Source organism: Mus pahari, chromosome 1 (genome assembly GCF_900095145.1).
Source record: "Mus pahari chromosome 1, PAHARI_EIJ_v1.1, whole genome shotgun sequence".
Taxonomy (NCBI): Eukaryota; Metazoa; Chordata; class Mammalia; order Rodentia; family Muridae; genus Mus; species Mus pahari.
Window position 1 is genome coordinate 46,950,143 of NC_034590.1, and position 19,025 is coordinate 46,969,167.

A 19,025-nucleotide genomic window follows, 5' to 3' on the forward strand; every position below is an offset into this window, starting at 1 on the left:
CCCCTGCCCCTGCCCCTGCCCCTGCCCCTGCCCCTGCCCCTGCCCACAGCACTGGGATTAAATACACATAACATCATACTCCAGTTTTGTTCAGTTTTTAATGTGGATTCTGGGCATAAAACTCAGTTCATCCATCATACTTGCAAAGCAAGTACCTTACCAGTTGAGCTATCTCCCTAGCCCCAGCCAGTGTGCTTAAACAAATATAGCTATCCACTGCTCCATCACACAGCAGGACCACCAACACTACTACCAATCTGAAAAGTTTTTGCATCACAACTGAGCTTCAACCCACAAAATGGGGTCCTCAGATTGGTGTTTCAAGACATGGTTATCCAAATGATGGTAAGGACTGTGATGTTCCTAACTCCACTCATCTCTCTCCATGTGTGATCCATGAGGCACAGAATATTCAACAGCAGATCCCCTTCAACATCTTCTCAGAACACTGCCAAGGCTTTGTCAGAAAGCCAAAAGAAGAAAGCATAAACTACCAGAGCCAGCCTTTGCGGGTTAAGCACAGCATTTTTCAAAAAGGGAGAAAAACTGCTGTCTGATCAATACATCTGCCGCAGCTATCCATTTTCCTCACGAGCAGAGATGAGGCCATTTTAGTGGTCTGTGCCTTTTACAGATGTGAGCACAGCCTCTGTGATCCATTCCAGCCCATCGCTCAGGGAAAATTAGCTGCCAGCATGACACACAACCCTGTGGGTGCAGTGAGCAGCCACAGCTCCAGACAGGCAAGGGCACAGAGATTCACCAAGCACCCAGCCCTGACCCCCAGCAAGCACCCAAACCCCTCATGCTCAGAAAGGTGGTAGCAATACTCCTGTGGACAACTTACTGTGTGTTTTGTACACATTATATGTAATTGTGCTAATAATGCCACTAGTGAGCACTATTCGTACTTCCATTTGGCAGCTGTTCTCAACCTGTGGATCGCAGCCCTTCTGAGGTTGAATGACCGTCACAGGGGTTTCCCTACGACCATCAGAAAATGCTGACATTTATATTACGATTCATAAAAGCAAAGTTACATTTATGAAGTAACAATGAAATGATTTTATGGTTGGGGTCACCACGATATGATCTTAAAGGGCTGCAGCATTTGGAAGGTTGAGAAGCACTGGTTTAGAAACGGTGAAACTGAAGCACCTACAGATCCAAGTGCTTGCCTGAGGTCATGTGGCAGCTATGTTCTGAAGTCAAAGCGCCTCATTGTAAAGACCCTGTTCCCACTACCCCAACAAACAGCAGAACAGCTTAACTAAAAATGGATAATGAATGGTTTGAGCGATTTGAATACGCTTGGCCCAGGGAGTGGCATTATTAGAAGGTGTGGCCTTGTTGGAGGAAGTGTCTCACTGTCGGGGTGGGTAATGAGACCTCCCTCCTAGCCAAGTAGAAGCCAATCCTCTCTTAGCTGCCTTCAAATGAAGATGAAGAACTCTCAGCTCCTCCTGCACCATGCCTGCCTGGACACTGCCATGCTCCCACCTTGATGATAATGGACTGAACCTCTGAACCTATAAGCCAGCCACTATTAAATGTTGTCCTTGTAAGAGTTGCCTTGGTCACGGTGTCTCTTCACAGCAGTAAAACCCTAAGACAATGGTCTCTACAATGACTTCACCAATAGGAAAGTCACTGATTCTTTTCTGAGCATGTGTCTCAACTACTGATTTTCGCAATGAAAATCACAGGCATATCACACAAGAGGGTGATGCCAAGTGGTTAGGTAACGTACTCGTGAACAAATTGTTAACTTAGTTCTTTCCACCAACTGTCCACACCAATGCAACTCCACCCCACTCCATCTCTACGCGTCACCCTGCTCACTAACACCGCTTACAATGACCTCACTTACTCCTCAGTAACCCATTTCCTGTGCACCTTTCACACCTTAGAATGAGCTTCCTTGTGGTGAGGTCTTGTCTGCCTTCCCACGACACTCACCAGCAGCCAGAAGATTTCCTGTACACATACAGTCGAGGGAGAAGCTTTACATCAACACTGTGTGTTCCTGTGATTGAGTCTCTTCCCTCAGCTGTTGTGAGAAAAGAGAGATGGGTGCATATTGGTAAGTCCTTCTTAAATAGGAAGCACCCTGTAACTCATGAGGGAGGAGAAAAAGATGGAACTAATCTCTCAGATGCAAAAAGATAAAGAAATACCCTACAGACCTCAGATGACCAATGGACCATGAGAGGGGTCATTTATAAAGTAACAGTAAACTGCTTAGTTAAGGAGAGGGACTTCAGCCTAGCTTTTCTCTGTGTACAGGAGACCTCCACAGCCAAGGCCCACACTGTCCTTTAATTTGCTCTAAGGGCTTAGGGGCTCACTGTCATTTACATTCCTAACAGTTTAGCTGCATGAAGGAATAGACTTTGCTCCATCTCTCCTGCTGGTTGCAATGAAAACCTCTGCACAAACTAGATAGAGCAACTACAGGAGAGATTTAAAAAGGCAAATAATAGCAGGCATGCTGGAGAGGAAAATCAAAACACAGGGAAGAGACCGTAGAGGGGGTTTCCTGGCTTGACTTTCTTTCAACTCTCAATTCTTCTGGCTCACCCTCCTCCCATAGAGACCAACAGACACATCTACTGGGAAAATTTTCCTTTTCGTGCCCTGAAGACCCGTAAGGAGGACACCTGTGAGACACCAAATGCAGTGGCCTCCTCACGTTCTTCCTCCTGGCTGCCCATGTCCCAAGTTAACCACAGTCAAGAACCTGCATCCTCACAGCCACACAAGCACCAAACCCTGAGAGAAATCCTCTCTTATGACCACTGGAAAGGGAGCCTTTCGTCTAAAAAGTGTGAGCAGAGTCCCTTTAATTTTTTTTTCTGTTTATCTCACTGTTTCGACTCAAGAGGCCTATCCATTGAATTTAGAGAATTGAGCAGGAAGAATAAACCTCAAATTTCTAGTTGGGGGGGGGGCAGGGCAAGGAAAGGCGGGACCCTGGGAGCCAGAAAGTATGGGGATGATCAGAAATTGGAATGACCTTATCATTTCCTAGCCCAACGCCACAGAACAAACCCCATAAAAACTGATAGCAGCCAAGACTAGCCCCAGACTCTATTCTGGCGCAGAGGTACACCCCACGAAAGCACGCACACCTACCAGGGCCGGAAATGGTAAAATACCGTTGGAGTTGGAACCTACAGGGTGGAGCCAGAATTTGCCAACAGAACAACAGAAACACAAAACCAATGCTCAGGAATCAGACATGTCTGACTTGTTACAGGAACAGAAAAGCAATCAGTAGCCGACAGTTTTCCTAGTCCGTGAGAACACTTCTCCTTCTTCCTGAGCTGAACAATATTACATTACTTGCTATTATTTTTGATGCAACAAAGTATATTCAAGCACATCCCTATTTTTGAAAATGCACCTGCCCCTATTTCTTGTTATTTTCCAGTAACCCAGCAAGTAATCTCAGGCATTTGCCTGAATGTATGTGCATTTTGTCTCTCTAGAAGACAGCTTGTTAGAACAGGAATAACTTTACTAAAAGAGTATACATTTTAAATGTTAACAGGTACAATCTCAATAATCTCTAAAAATAAATTAGTTTATACTTCCAGACAGTCAGTTCTTCACATTTCAAAATGCCTGGGACAGGTTTAAGGTTTTATTTACATGGCTACATGGCTACACAGCTAGATAATTGGGTGCTGAGAACTGAACTCATGTCCTCTACAAAAGAGATCCTTGATCTCAATTGCTCAGGCAGCGCTCCAGCCTCACATTTTAAATGTCTTTGTCATGGATTTGTAAAAAATGTTTATGTTGTTCAATATATTTCTCTTAGTAATTTCTTGCTTCTGTAAGCCTTTATGCTACTCCAATATTTTATTTTGTACTTTTCCTGTTTTACTCTCAAATTCAGTTACTTTATTTATATACGACCTACATTTATCTCTGGGTTTGAGAAATCACATTTTATAGGCATTGCCATAGCCCAGGCTTAGAATACACCATCATTCCATGTTGCTACCATTAACCCCTGCTTCCATTCCAGCCCCCAAGAAACTATCCATGTATAAAGGATAGGCCTTTTCTAGAGTTTCCTATAGATGGAATCATACAATTTTGTGGTGTGTATGCTTGGCTTGTTTCATTTGACATACAGTTTTGAAGTCCGTGTTGTTGATATATCACTAGTTCTGTCTGTTTTGTTGACAAGTAGTGTGCCCATGTCTGTGGGCTCTACATCATGGATGAAGAATGTTCCAAAGCATTCATATGTACTGAGCATGTGCAGAATTTGTTTCTTAGCACTAGTCTCTAATAATATGCTACAACAACTAAGGAAATGCAAAACACTGGCTATTTAAGTCATACACGTGATAGGGCAAACCAGCCAAATCAGAGGCTCCCTTGGAAACGTGGAGTCAATGTGCACTCAGATACTGGACTAAGATATAAAGATATAAAGATATAATCGAAATCCATCACTCATCTCCGTTCATCTGGAGCACCACGGTGTGCACATTACGGAGCTTCCAAGTGTCTGAGCTAGACATAAGCAGAAGGTGCTGAGTCCAAGCTCTACCTCCCACGGGTGAAGACAGCAAAGGTCAGAGAAGGAAGCCGACCACTCACGGGCACAGAGAGAGGGAGGGAGAAAAGTCAGGACTTCACCAAATCCTCTAAACCCAAGATCAGCATCCCTGGCCTACATGCTCAGAACTCGGTAAACCTAGAGGATCCTGGGGGGGGGGGGGGCAAACTTGGTGACGCTAAGGTAGCACCTGATCTTGATGAAGGCACATGGTGTACTCTGAAGCAGACCCAAGAGACAAGGCAGATGAAGCCAAGTGGTAAAAGACACTGGATCCCACCCAACCTGATGACCTTGTTCTTCATTCTACCAGTAGAGTCTTGTTCTATACTCTAGTTCAAATCCTGGCTCTGCCTCTTAACTCTACTCCCTGTTAACTCGGATGTGCTTCATCCTCTCTGCATGATGGGTTGACAGCAGCATTCTCATGACAGAGCTGTAGTGTGGAATAAATGAGAAACAACATACAAAGTGCTTAGAACAGACTTTTGGTGTTGAGGACATTCTCAGTATCGAAAACATGGTTTTGTCCTGGGGGTCAAAAATCCCCTGGCTGGAGAGGCCATCTGCTTTGCTGGGAAGGATACTCCTGCTGTTTTGCTAAATGGATACAATGTACATATCAAATAGTAACTCTAAATGTGTATGTTTATGCAGAGGCTGGTAACTAGTCAAAGTGCTGAAAATAAATGACTGTTGAATGCTCAGCCTTAAATGAGAAGCGTGCACCATTCCCTTCAGCATCCCGACAAGGGCCAGAGAGAGTGTGAGAGCTGGAGAAAGGGTGTCATTGAAGAACGCTGTCTTCTGAACATGATGTAGCTTCACACGCATGATGTCACAGCAGCTGTGGTGACTTGTGCAGGAATGAACAAGGTTGGATTCATCAACACACAGTCCCAGAGGAAGTGAAGCTAGAGGGAAGACTATTTGGAAGCAGGAAGGAATCAAGAGGAGTTGGAGGGAGATAATAAAGGGTCAAGGGAGGGTGAATACAGCCAAACTATATCATCATATGCATGAAAAACTCATAATGAAACCCATTATTATGTATAATTAATATATGCTAATAAAACTTGTTTAAAATTTTATGAGAAGAGTCTCAAAGAAATCTATGCATTACTCTAGATAAAATCATCCTGGAGACAGGAAGAAAGGTGGAAATAATATTTATTATGTAGCTGGGATGGGCAGAAAGAGAAGAAAGGGGAACAAGAGACAGAAAGGTGGGGTCTCTGAACTCATCCCACTGAGTCCTAGAGCATCTAACACAACCCATCTGTTATCCACATGTCCCTGGTGAATTTGCATCCATTTCCTCTGGAGAATACTTCCCTGAAGTCTCAGAGGACTTTGATAAGGGTGAGTATATTAGTCAGGGTTTTATTGCTGTGAACAGACACCATGACCAAGGCAAGTCTTATTAAAACAACAACAACAACAACAACAACATTTAATTGGGGCTGGCTTACAGGTTCAGAGGTTCAGTCCATTATCATCAAGGTGGGAGCATGGCAGCATCCAGGCAGGCATGGCGCAGGCAGAGATGAGAATTCTACGTCTTCATCCAAGGACTGCTAGTGGAAGACTGACTTCCAGGCACCAAGGGTGAGAGTATTAAGCCCACACCCACAGTGACACAACTACTCCAACCAGGTCGCACCTATTCCAACAAGGCCACACCTCCAAATGGTGCCACTCCCTGGTCCAAAAACATACAAACCACCACAGTAGGAATGGAGAAAAAGGAAGAAGTCTTCCCCAATCCTACTCTGAATTTCCAAATTCAGCCCCAGCCACCTGCTGTCAGGATTGCATGTGTGACATCCACAGGGCTTTGACTAGCTCCTGACCTGAGTCTCCACCACAGTCGAGGGTAACAACAGAAGACCCTGGGTAGCAAGAAGGCAGGATCCTGCCTGTTCTGGTTATCTGAGCCTTTAGCTTCCATGTGAGGCATCTGTGGTACCACTTTATGAAAACATAAAAATTCCAATTAGCAGCCCACATAAAGGAAGTGAGGAGTTCTCCATGTGGCTCATAAACCTGGGGAGTTTATGCCTGATAACAAAGGCTAACAGGCTGTTACAGCCCCAGTGGCTTTCCAGGCATTGTTTGAAGCAGGTCATAGGAGTTTCCCTGGGAAGTTTTGATTGTCACACTGAATTGATCACATCTCCATTTATTTGACTATCTGACATGGAAATTGGACTAGAAATTACTGGAGAAGGACAAGTGCTTGGCTTGACCTTGTACGTTTAAGCCAGGTCGGTCACCAGGAAGTATGGTCAGCCCAGAGCCACTGGCACCAATCTCTCCTGAGCCTCTTTCCCTCGCTAATCTGCTTCTGCTCCTCTGAGTTTGCCCAAGTCCTCAGTTCCTGTGTCTGTTTCCCAGCCTTCTGATTTTCATGAGGCTCAAGTTTTCCTCTGCTTGAACTCTCCGTGTTGGCCCCTGAGAAGAATCACTAGAAAAGGAAGAAATGGGAGTTCTGGGGTCCTTATGGTCGACTAACCCTGTAAGTCCCCAAGTCTCTCACAAACCTTTCCCAGGAGTACATGCTCAACAGCTACCCTCACACAGGAGACTCCATCTCCAAGCAGTCCCTGTGTCACCCAGAGCCTCTCATCCTGTGTGACATGGAAGAGAGCTCACTGGGATGCCTTGGTAGTGCTCATTCCCAAATGCCACAGGCAGTTGAATCCCCCTGAGACATTTCTACTAGACTCCAGCCTTCAGTGGCCTGGAGCCCTCCATGACAGGAACATAAAATATCTCTTCATGAGATCAGGGACTCCACAGGAGGACCAACAGAGTCAACTAACCTGGAACCTTGAGGGGGTTCCAGGGACTGAACTACCAACCAAAGAGTGGGCTGGACCTAGCTCCCTCCCCCTGCACAAAGGTACAGATGTGCAGTTTTGTTTTCATGTGGGTGCCCCAACAACTGGACCATAGGCTGTCCCTGGACCTGTTGCCTTCCTGTGAATCCCATTCCTTTAACTGAGCCACCTTCTCTGGTCTCAATGGGAGAGGGTGCATCTGATCCTGCAGTAAATTGATATGGGAGTGGGGTGGGGAGATGGATGCTCCCCCTTCTCAGGGAAGGAAAGGGGGGATGAAGGGAGGATCATTGTAGGGGGTACTGGGAGGAGAAGGGTTGCTGATATTGAAATGTAAAATGAATAAATAAATTAATGAGAAAACAATTTCAAAAATCTCTTCATTCCTTGATTTGTTTGACCTTGTCTCTCTCCGATGAAACCCACATCTTACGTTGATGCCTACGTTAATCCACGCAAGTACTGGTATCTGGGCCCCCACAGATTCTTGAAAAGAGAGAAGATAACTTTAAAAGTTAAGATGGGAAGTCACATGGGTCTCAAGGATTAATGAGTGAAAATCCAGTTGAACTGACTTTCTCAACTGCCAGGAACAAGAACCATCACATGATATCTAAGCACTGACTGACATCTGATCTTTCCAACTTGGTCAAGTGGTTCGGCTTAAATTTGCTCTTATCAATTACAACTCAACTGAAGAAACTTTGCCCGCCGCTGTTATCAGTGCCATAGCCACCTCCCTTTCATGAAGGCCATTGTGAGAGGGGAGGGCTCCCTTCAGTAACAGGCAGTTACAGTTGAGTCCATCCCCAAACTTGACCTTCAGCTTTCAGAAAAAACAAAACAAAACAAAACAAAACACTCAGGCACAAAAACCCAAGAGACACACCCAGATCTAGGATGGAAAGCCTTGTTTGGTATCATTGATTGACAACCAGGTCCTGCACCTAGGTCTAGAGGAGACCAGAGAGACAAAACACTCTCAGATTTTAACAATACGTGGGCGCACCCAGAACCCACGTGTGATGACTCATTGTACAGAAGGCTGCTCAGTTGGGCCACGGGTACTGAGATAAACTAAGGCCGGCTGCACTGAGAGCTCTCTAGGAGCTGAGGATACAGCTGTCTACTTTGGACCTTGGGGAGGGGGACTCTGTCGTTTACAACTCTGCCTCTGCCTTCCGTGTTCCACCTCAAATCCCAACCATGCCCACTCATCCCCACGGGATTTCTCATACCAACCTTCTTCCCTCAGCAGCTTCTCTGGACTAGTGAAAGGTAGGATATGGTGGGGAAAGGATGCAGGATTTAGAACACGTGTGAATATTTAGGGCAGGTAACTCACTGATAACAACTCATTAGCCATGAGACAGAAGGTCCAAGGCCCCTCCATTTGCTTCCTCCCATCGTGGTGGTCTGGGCCTGCCTTGAGGGCCCAGGTTCTTCGATAGAAGGTCTATCCGTTTCCTGAACCTACCATAACAATGGTCAACACAAACTGGATAGTGACTTAAAAACAAGAGGAAACTTTCCTATAAATTGCTTCAAGTCAAAAGCAAGGCCACTTCCCTCTGAAGACAAGAGGGAAGAATTTTGTCTTGCCTCATCCCACTCCTGGCGGTTGCCAGCATACCTTAGCTTGCAACTGCATCACCCCAAGTCTGAGTTGTCATCACGTGGCATTCTACACGTGCTTCTTCATTAAATCCTGCCTCCTTTGCCTTTCTCAGCATAGCATGCCTTGAGAGGTGGCCCACATTTGGTACTCCCTCCTGCCCCCTCCACCCCTTACCTATTTCATCCTGACCCTTGTTGGCATCCTTTTATATAACAGGAACTGACCATCAGCAGTCAATCTGCCCTTCTGTTTTCCGATCTCTGATGACCCAGCTCTGGCTCTGAGACTCATTCAGACACGATCATGTCAGGCAGGTCCATGATCCAATCTGAGACTCATTCAGACACGATCATTTGGCGGGTCCATGATCCAATCTTGTCTCAGAATTCTAACTCACGGCTATGAAAAACTGTGTACAACACACACCACAGCGCTGATGGTTTGCCATGGGCTAGGTCCTCATAGTCACAAAACAACCAGGAGAGACAATAACTATTGTAATCCCATTGTACAGATGAGGAAAAATGAGCCTACAGGACACACATCTACAGAGTACCAGCACTGGACTCCATCTTGAGGCTGTGCCAGTGCAGCCAGAGTTCCTGAAGCATGCCAGTCCCCCCCCCCCAAAAAAAAGTGGCACACAAGTCATTGTAGACGTTGGAGGTAACACATAAACATATTCTCAAAACTGAACCCTGGAGCTCTGGTTTGAATGGATATGTCTCTCTAAAAATCGTATGTGGGGATTTATGCCCTAGAAAAATGGTTCTGAAGTGAGAAGAGATTACTATTACTCCAATTGCTTCTCTCAAAAGCTTCAGAGGGTCCCCCAATCCTTCCATCTATACCACCATGCAAGAACACCCAGGTTGCTATTTCTGCCACATTATGACAAAATAATACAGCCTCATGCTCTAAGCACAGATTCTCTCACCAGGCCCTCAATCCGATGGCTTTGTGACCTTGGGCAGCTTGTCCTCCAGAACTGTAGAAAATAAGTTTCTATTGCTTATAAATGTCTCAGACTCAGATCTTTTGTGATAGCAACACAAACAAAGTAAGACACCTGGTAAGATATCTTCTTGTGTCTCTCTTTCCTCTTTCCTAACATGGCATGGCAAAGGTATGTGCTTGGTGATGTTGGGAAGCAATTTAAAACTTTCCTGACATTTATTACAGTCCTTCACGACCTACCATTTTTAAAGCAGAGTTTAAGCCTCAAACTCGTGAAATTTAACAAGCCTAGGGAAAAAAAAAAAAAAAAAAAAGATGTACCTAGTCACCCTTTCTTTGCTACACTTACTTTGAATTTATACAAGTTATATTCCTTTGCTTTTGTGGTAGCAATTAAATGTAAAGTGGCTCATTTTAGAGAACATTTAGTAAAGTATAAGATGTGATAACTCCTTAATGATTGAAAAAATAATAGTGCATAATTCCCCTTCTGAGAAAATCGAGAGAGCCAGTGCACAGCAGACTGGGAATTGGGAACAGTGTCCCATGTTGTGCCACTTCTTAAGACTGGAAAACTCCAACAGTGACAGCAGCAAAGCCAGTGGCCCCTACCCAATCTGGCTCAGCACACTAGGCACTTAGAATAACTATATGACTTTTGCAATTTGCAAGGAGGGAGAAAAATCCACCACAAGTTTTAGAAAACATCAACCATTACATTCCCTGCCAAAGACCCCACAAAGTTTACAAATCAGCTCACACAATTGAGTCTATCCTGACATTCATCCTGCTAGTAACCAGAGACAGGTAAAACCAGCTTCAGAACAAAAAGAAACACCCTTCTCCCTGAGGTATACCGCATACCCAGATCTTCCTTGCCTTCTTGCAAAACCTTGATCTCGAAAATCAGACACTTGGAGTCTCACTGTTGGGAAGTGTATCTGCAAAAAGTGAAGCATCTCACTCTTGCTTGAAGTCCCTTTGATGCATGAGAGCAGCCTGCTCTCCAGCCCCGGTATACCAGCTTCACACAAGGGTTTGCTGAGGCTGAAGACAGTGTTCACGTATACCTTAACTTAGTCGTTTCCAAGGAAACAAGAGATTTGGTTCATTCCACACAGCACTGCTTTTTGTTCACAAGCTTTAATTTTCATTTTACTGAAATTTTGCCCTTCCCCAAAATCCTACCCTACTTCTGCCTTTCCTGTATTTGTGTTGGTAGGATGTCCCGCACAATTTGAGCATGCTTCTCTATCATAGAAATGGACCAGGAAAAAAAAATCTGACTTTATTGGCACATAGATCTGTCCCTGTTGATCTTGCACTGACTGAATCAAGGCTGTTTATATTTAACTTTCATTAGTCTGAGTCTAATTTTGTTTATCCCTTGGAATAAACAAACAAATAAATTGCAAGTCTCAAGTTATGTCAGAGACATTATCAAGCTGTGACAACTCTTCTTCAGAAACCACCTGGTAATTGGAATCCACTCTCCTGCACCACCAGTAACGTCATGCTTCATCTGTTTGGGTGTTTGTGGCCCTGTTTAGGTTCAGTAAGACCCCAATTTGTGTTGTAAGCAATCACTAGGGTTTGAATCACCCCAGGTGTCGTCACAGCTTGTGTTCCATGTCAGCTCAGGGCTGCCTGCATGTGATGAGGCAGCCTCTGCAGTCAAGCCACAGCTCTCATTGAGTCAGCTTAAGAAGAATCCTGTGGATGGAAGGGGACCACACCCTCTTTCCAGCCTCCCGGGAGAAGGGGGTTTTAGTTTAATCACAGGACTCTCTGGAAAGTGGAAGGATGGCAAGGCCACACTCCGGCTTACCTCCCCACACTGCCATCTGTTCTCTTGTCTCTGTTCCCAGCAAGCATCTGCTCTCTGCTCGCTCCAGGCTCTGCTACTTTGCTAACCTACGGCTCAGAGGTGACTGTGCTTACAGCCTCTGTGAGCCTCAGGACTCAGTTCCCAAGACCAAAACTGGAGTCAGATTGATGCCTGCTTTCTTGGTCAAGGCCCACTCAGTACAAACACAGAGAGCTATGCCTTCCCTAGGAAAGTTTGTCGATCAGGAAAAGATCAAAGCAAGAAGAGAAACATCCTGGGTGCACTTCCATGTTGACTTTAATAACAGAGGATGGGAAAACCAAGTTTTATTCACATCTCGTTTCCCTAATGCAGAACTTAATGTTTTCACCCTTCAGGAGAAAATATCAATACATCAGGGGATATGATTCAGCCCACCATGAACTGAGTGCATTGGATTGAATCAGAGGCATGATTCTCAAACCATACCAACGAGAGAGAGAGAGAGAGAGAGAGAGAGAGAGAGAGAGAGAGAGAGAGAGAGAGAGAGAGAGAATATGAATAAGGTCCAGCCACTGGCCGGGTTTGAGTCAGTTCAGGAAGCATATAATTATACCATTATTAAGTCATATTGAGCACTTGAAAGGGCACATTTCAAGGAAAAACCAGCAGGCATTGGGGAAGTTTCATCAGTAGGTATCCCTGTGATGTGATCATGTGAAATTTCCAGCTGTATGACTGAAGTAAATCCTGCTTTGCGCCTCAGAACATGATAGCATAATATTCCTCTCTTTCCACTCCAAACATGTCAAAGATGGAGAGACCTCAGACAGCCTCAGTTCATGTTGAAAAGTCAACAGTTCAAGACTCGTCTCATGGATCAAAGCACAGGTGGCTGTAGATATTTAGATGATGGTACCTGGAAATAAACACACTGGGTGGAAGGGGCTTGATTTTTTAATCCCTATTAATAGGGAGAAGGAAAAAAATATAGGGTGGGAGGAACGAAGGAAGGGAAAGAATGAATGAAATTCTGTTTTTTCATTCTTCTACCCATCTTAAACAGTGTGACAATACCTGCTCACTGTCTTCCAACTATAGGGAATCAATAGCCCCTTGAGCCCTGAAGCTCTAGCCATCTTTGCTGAGCCCAGTCTAATATTCTAACTCTCCTTTCCCCTAGTCAGACAAGTATGAAGCTCTGCTCAAGCATATCAGCGGGGTTTCTGGCCAAGGGAGAGAACAGTGTCTTTCTACTTGTGTGTTCCCAGTACCTGCTAGGAAATGAGTCTAAGTGTGAACTGAGTGTCTCAAAGGATGGAAGGAAAGATGTAGACCTTAATCAGAGTACATAGAGATTCCCCTGTGCTAGGGAAGAAGAACAGAAGCAAGGGCTGGAGCCAGCACATCTCTAAAGTGATTCACTTTTATATCACATCTCAGGAGTTGCAGAGATGCCAGGACCAAAAGAACCATGCAGGAAAAGACAGCTCAGTTCTCAGTAATAACCTTCAAGGGCTACCAAGCCCAACACTCAGCAAGATGTTAACGAAGTCTAGATGGTAGGTCTAAGCTCCTTTAAAAGCATATGACTAAAAATTGTCCACAGCCCAACACTAACTTCTCCACTACTGTAGCAATTGCTGATGAGCTAAGATCAATTGTTTTTCATTCAATAAATATAAAGTCTTAGGCACTGGAGAAATGGCTAGTAGAGAGTTCAGTGTCCAATTGGACAATGGCTCATAGCCAACTTGTAGGATCATGGATTGAGTTACAAATCGCAGAAGCTTCCCAAATATGAAATGAGATGATTCAGACCAAAGTAATTCTATGACACATTTATGGGTGAGCAAAGAAGATTCGCAGGTTAAGGGTCTTACTAGTAACCCCACAGTCGTGATAGGTTGATATTCAGAGCCACAGCTGACTGGTTTGAGTGCGTGGGTGGTTTCCCATTTGCTCACCATCCTCTAAGCCCACAGAGAGGGAGCCCAGCAGGAGTCTGGGAATGACTCTGCTTTAATCCCTGCTGAAGCTCACCAAGAAGCACTAGTCATGTCTTGCCATTCGGTATAAATGTTCTCCAGAGCCAATTGCTACATCTGCTGGTATTCTAAGTGGCTTTCATGGAAACCAATCCTATTCATCACACCTTAAGGAGAAACAGCAATCTCCTATAGGCACACATTAATTATCCCATTAGAAACAAGCTAGAGTTAATTATAGTGCCTTCCTAGTTTAAAGGAGAAAGAGAGAGAAAAATAACAGGCCAGCAGCCAAAGAAGGCTCAACTTTACATCCAAGATTTAGAAAAGCTAAGTCCTTGTCTGTGAGCTGTCTCTTTGTTGGGAAGAAGAAAATTTGAGAGGTTGTGGTGTCAACACTTTGCCACCAACAGAGCAAGCCTCTCTAGGCATTTCCTGTGGTGTGTCTCTCTTTTAAGAATGGCCCCAAGCCACTAGAGAGATGGCATCAATTATTAAGAAACCTTACATTAAGGAATAAGGAAAAATGCATATCATTTTCCTGGCATTCAATATTGTTCATTATTTATTACTAGTATTCATCTATTTAGAGAAGACTAAACCAATTTATAAGTTTATGATGTGTTTATGATATATATTATATATAATATATCCCACAAACAGGCAGGTAGCAGGTTGCCCATGTTTGGAATCCCAGCACTTGAGAGGTAGAGACAGGAGGATCAAGAATTCAGGATCATCATTAGCCACATAGCCAGTTCAAAGACCAGCATGGGATACATGAAATTGTCCTCAAAAAAAAAAAAAAAAAAAAAAAAAAAAAAGTTGTTCAACAGATCAACTGAAGAGCTAATAAGATTGATTAAATAAATAAATAGATGATAGATAGATAGATAGATAGATAGATAGATAGATAGATAGATAGATAGATAGATAGAATTAATTTAGAAGTCTTCTGCAAAGCCGTGTGTACTCGCCACCAATATCCATGTGAAGATTTTCCATACTTTATGTACACCAAGAAAAAAAGCATATTGAAGCATTCTGATCCTGAAACACAGCAGTCCTGAGGTTTACCTTTTGGTTTCTTAAAATAAATACAACATCCACCAAGCTTGTCCTTGGTCTTCCTCTGTAGATCTTGCAGGAGTGTGAGCACTAGCTAAATCCTTCAAAGTGAAGCGTGTTTGGTCTCCTGTAGTTTCCCGGAAGCAAGGTTGGAGTGACCACATTGCCGTTGTTGAAAAGAAGTTGCATAGCTCCAAGCCTCAAAAGACATCTCAGTGCTCTCCCTTTCTCAAGAATGAAATAGCAGGATTGCTTGTCTGACCATGACTCACGCGTCTCACATGAGTAGAACCTTGTGCTTTACAGGACAAAAGCCTCTTTCCTGTAATAGAGATAGAATCCACAGACTTTCACTGAGACTTGTTCCAACTGTCCCCAAACCTTGTGTGTTAGAGTCAGTTGGAAAGGTTCGGAGTCTTCTCTAATAGGACCCCGGTGTCTGATTTTGAATACATCTTCTGTAAGTGATTCTGATGGAGAATTCCTTTTAAAAACTCTCATCTGGTTTTATACATGTATACAAGAAAGAAATAAACTAAAATTAATTTTTTAAAGGACCTCATCAGGGCTGGAGAACTGGCAAGCAGTAAAGAGCACTTGGTTTTGCCAAAGACCTAGGTTTGATCTCCAGCACCCATATGGCAGTTTAAAACCATCTGTAACTCTGGTCCTAGGAGGTCTGATGCCCTCTTTTGACCTCTGTATGCACCAGGCACACAGGTGGTACGCAGACATACATGCATGTAAAATAATAAAATCAATTCATCTAAATTAAATAAAACCTACTGTCTTCTATAGTGGAAGCATTAAGTAGTTAAGCATAACAAAGAACTTGGGTTTTAATTAATACTCTGGTGGGTCCCAGATCATTCATTTCCTGTCTTGGATATATTACTATCTCTGGACTTTAGTTTCGTGGAAATTTGAGATTAAAACCAACTTAGGGGTCAGTTAAATGGCACAGCAGGAGGTAGGAAGGCTTGTTATAAGCCTGGGTCCCAAAAATTATCCTTGGACCTCCACTCACACACTATGATACGTTACACACACACACACACACACACACACACACATTGTGATACTATGAAGTATTGCACTTTAGTAATGCTGTCTCTCCTCCTTCCCCTCCCTTTTGTTTTTCCTCTGTGATAAATTTGTCATGAGATTTCTCAACTCTCAAAATCTTGAACCCAGTTTCTTTCTCTGATACTAACACCACCACCCACACTATCATGCCTATATTTGTTCAGCATCTCATTACTTAAATATTAGTCTTGGAGGGAGATGAGAAAAAAAACTAGCATATTAAGAGCAAGCAATAGAATTCCTATCAAAAAGTTATTCTGTTTCCCCTTGATAAGATCTGGGAATGTCAGTTGGAGCAACAGGGACCTGAGAACATGCATTAGCAAGAACAGCAAGTAAGAGAGCTGAAGAAATGGTTCTCTATTTGAAGTGGACTAGACACACTTATGTAACAAAGAAGGAACCATGGGAATTGGAGACCCATACTGTAGGAAAGCAAAGGCAAGAAGATTCTTACAGCAAGGATGATAGCAGCGGAGACCTAGCAGAAGCAAGAAGTCCAAATTAAAAGGGACCTTTGAAAGTGCATGTGAAATATGAGAAATCTCAGATCTTTCGCACTGTGTCATATGAACTGATGCAGACGTACTCGCAGAGCTCCAAAGTCCCACTAACACCTAGCCTACAGTATATTCCTGCAAAAGCCACCAACATTTCTTCATTGCGCTGTATGATATGCCTCTGCCATGAATGCTAAAGGATTCTTACATGGGCATCATGAGACCTTAAGTGCTTTGTTGCCAATATCTTTTAGAGAGTATCATTCTTTTAAACATAAACATTCAAGGTTGTCATTTTCATCTCCCAAATGTGATGTGCTATAAATCCATGTCTTAGCTATTTCTCTTGTTGCTAGGACAAAATATCTGCCAGAAGTTGTTTAAAGAGTGAAAAGATGCCTTGGGCTTTTGGGTTTGAGGGTACCATCCATCAAGATAGGGAAGGCATGGCAGAAGGAGCATGAGGCAGCATAAGGAGAGAATGTAAGGAAATCACTTAGCTCATTGCCTGGCAGGGTGTGTGCTCTGTAACTAGTGCCTACTGAGGCATTATTTCTTTCTCAGAGGGTATTATTTTTGAGGCTCATTTTCTGGACTTGGATCACATTTTGACATTCTTTTCTGCTAAGAATGAGATGGTTAATATTGTCAACCTGACAGGATCCAGAATTATCCCTTCTCAGAATTGTCCCTTTGCATCCAGTCAGGAAGCAGAAACAGATGCTATTGCTTAGCTTCCCACTCCAAGCCCTAGCCAGTGGCATGGTGCTATCCGCATTTAAGGTAGGTCTTCCCATCTGAGTGAACTCAGTCTGGAAACTCCCTCACAAACGTGTTCAGACCTTTGTCTTCTGGATAATTCTGGATCCTGTCATGTTGACAATATTAACCATCTCATTCTCTTAGCAGAAAAGAATGTCAAAATGTGACCCACATCCAGAAAACAACCCTCAAAAATGTCACCCTCTGAGAAAGAAGTTATGCCTCTGTAGGGACTAGTTACAGAGCACGCACCCTGCCAGGCAATGAGCTAAGTAACTTACTTACATTCTCTCATTCCATCATCACCAAAGGCCCCAGAATGGTTGCTGGTCTTACTGTCATTCTGATAAGCTAGATGAGGCTCATGGGATTTGGTCATTTTGTCATAGTCTCCACAATGGTAAGTGACAAAGCCAACCTTCAAAGCAGGGCCTATCTATTCTCTCCATCAGGGCACCTTGACAGACTCTCCTGTCACATGGATTGAGGCCAGGTTGAAACAGCACACTATACTGCTGTCAGCTTCTGAAAATTCCAGGTCTTCCTGAAGAAAAGCTCACCAGAGAGCTTACGTGACACCGGCCAAGGATCAGGGAAAGCATGAAGCCCTGGCTCAAACAGCTTGAATTTGGCAACAACAGCTCCATTGGGACTACACACCAGAATCCTTCCAAAACCGGAGTTTCTTATTCCTCCAAGCAGACCTACTGATGGGAATTCTTTGGAAACAGGATTCAAATAGTCAGGGGTATGTGTGGTATATGCACTTGTGCATGCATGTGCATGATTATGCAAATGCATGTGGAGACAAAGAGGTCAACGTTAGGAGTTCTTCCTTGACCACAACTTTAGTTTTTGAACCAGATTCTCTCACAGAACCTGAAGCTTATCTATCTAACTAGACTGGCTGGACAATGAGTTTCAGAGTTCCACCTGTCTCCACCCCCACCCTAATGCTGGGGTCACATGCGTATGTTCACCCTGATGTTTTATGCCGGTACTGGGATCCAAACTCAAGATCCCATTTTGAACAGCAAGGGCTTTGCTGTCTGAGTCATTTTCCCAGCCCCAGAAGTCTACAAATAATGCTGCCAGTTCCAGATGAGGGCATTAAGAACATGTGATTCTCTGCCATTCCCCGATCTGCCACCTTAGAGCTTGTAGCACGTCCAACTTCCATCACAATGATAGTTCTATTTTAAGGGAACTTGGGGGAAGTGTGGAGAATCTCAGAGTTAGCATATGTTCAACTGAGACAGCAGGGAATTCTGCACAGTGCCTGTGGCCATAAGAAAGCAGAGTTCTATCACTCCAGATGTCAACTCTCAGCAAGGCTACAATTAATGAGGGACTTGGCCAATTATGCTTAATACAAAGTGATATGCAGTCGCCGAAGCATGGCAAAAATCTTGCTAGGGCAAGAACGAACACACCTTTGGCAGAAGGAGATGTTTTGAGACACAAACATATCTGGTGCCTGCAACAAAGCCAAATCTGATTGGTCCGGGAAGCCCAGTGTGGAAAGCGATATACAGCAGCTCTCTTCTCCACATTTTTTTAGAAGGGCAAAGAAAGTGGACAGTAATGATCTGAGAAACAGATAAGCAGGTGACAGACACCCAATGCATGAGCTAGTGACTGCTAAGAACTAGCTCCAACCAGAAGTGTGTGAGAATTTAACCACAGGATCTCCACAAACCAACACACAGGAGAGAGATACGCCCAATTAAAGCCTACCTCGATGAAAAGATCTCTGCCCTATTCCTCAAAAAAATTCATCCTCTCCTCCCCCTCCCCCTCCCACTCCCCTTCCCCTC

At 43.9% G+C, this 19,025-nt stretch overlaps 1 protein-coding gene across 8 annotated transcripts in view; it reads right to left on the reverse strand.

Moving 5' to 3' along the window:
• Nucleotides 1–19,025, reverse strand: part of Sv2b (synaptic vesicle glycoprotein 2B) — a 174,085-nt gene that overhangs the window by 118,452 nt on the left and 36,608 nt on the right. Inside the window, exon 1 of one of the 8 annotated variants that reach the window (XM_029540341.1) lies at nucleotides 1,960–1,994. The exons of the other annotated variants lie outside the window; for them this stretch is intronic. The gene's annotated coding sequence lies outside the window, so the exon portion shown is untranslated. Of the gene's footprint in view, nucleotides 1–1,959; nucleotides 1,995–19,025 lie in introns of those variants that run through there. 8 annotated transcript variants of the gene reach the window in all.